The sequence below is a fragment of the Habropoda laboriosa genome, unplaced genomic scaffold (assembly GCF_001263275.1).
Source record: "Habropoda laboriosa isolate 0110345459 unplaced genomic scaffold, ASM126327v1 scaffold1111, whole genome shotgun sequence".
Classification (NCBI taxonomy): Eukaryota; Metazoa; Arthropoda; class Insecta; order Hymenoptera; family Apidae; genus Habropoda; species Habropoda laboriosa.
The window spans coordinates 101,585-102,576 of NW_017101204.1; the positions used below are offsets into that span (position 1 = coordinate 101,585).

A 992-nucleotide genomic window follows, 5' to 3' on the forward strand; every position below is an offset into this window, starting at 1 on the left:
TTACATGCTTTTATTAAAACAATCGTCACCAATTAAACTAAAGATTTTATATAAAGTTATTTAAGGATGAATTTAATTGGTTCTCAACATTTGTTTATCAATACATATTTCCTTTAAAGCGAGTGTTTTACACCTCGGCAATGTTTTGTCCATAGCGACGACAATAAATATTGATTTTAACGAGCGAATGCAAATAGCAATCAATGAGATTTACTGTACACTGTATGTACATGTTTTGAGTTCTTTTGTTCATTGCTTCGGCTACACCGCTGTACAATTTGAATTTGGCGCGCTTTAACATTCATATTACGAGGCGCCACATGACACCGGATTCAGACCGCCGTAAAGCCACGTTCACGGGCATGCACGACGAACGACTAAAACTACGAACTACGAAAACTACTAAAACTATGAACGACACGTTCATGCGCTAGCGTAACAGAACCTAATTTACTTTATAATGTGAAAATTTCGTTTATTTTAGATTGATTTCAATTAGATATTTTACGATTAATAATTTATTTTTAATTTAAAACTTAAATTTAACCAGCTACTACCATATTCTTAAAATAAGTTTGTGACAAGGAAGTATTTATAAAGCACGCGAATTTTCAGCTGATGATGAACGTAATGGAATTTTGAACTTTTTATTCAGATTAATTTTTGTACATAATATGTTGGCAATATAAGCTGTCAACATAAGTATTCACCTTCATGTTACATTTCAGTGAAGTGCGGTAGATGACGAATAAGATTTAAATAATTCAAAGTTGAAAAAATTAAAGGAGGTAAACAAATTTTGTTCATTACTTTATTTAATGTGATTTCTTAAATGGAAAATGGACTTCTTTATTAGTAACATATTTCTTTCAACGGATAGGGGTATTTTTATTATAAATTGTTCTGGTTTTGTTTAATCAGTGTTGCTAAATAATTCAGAATTATTTACATTTTTAAACTATTAAATTAAGTATATTGTTTTGTGTTTGTAC

At 29.7% G+C, this 992-nt stretch overlaps 1 protein-coding gene across 1 annotated transcript in view; it reads left to right on the top strand.

The window, feature by feature from the left end:
• The first annotated feature begins 716 nt into the window (after nucleotides 1-716).
• The window catches only part of LOC108578083 (diacylglycerol kinase epsilon), a 5,289-nt gene continuing 5,013 nt past the window's right edge, over nucleotides 717-992 (top strand). The window contains exon 1 of the mRNA XM_017941339.1: nucleotides 717-788. The gene's annotated coding sequence lies outside the window, so the exon portion shown is untranslated. The remainder of the gene's footprint in view (nucleotides 789-992) is intronic.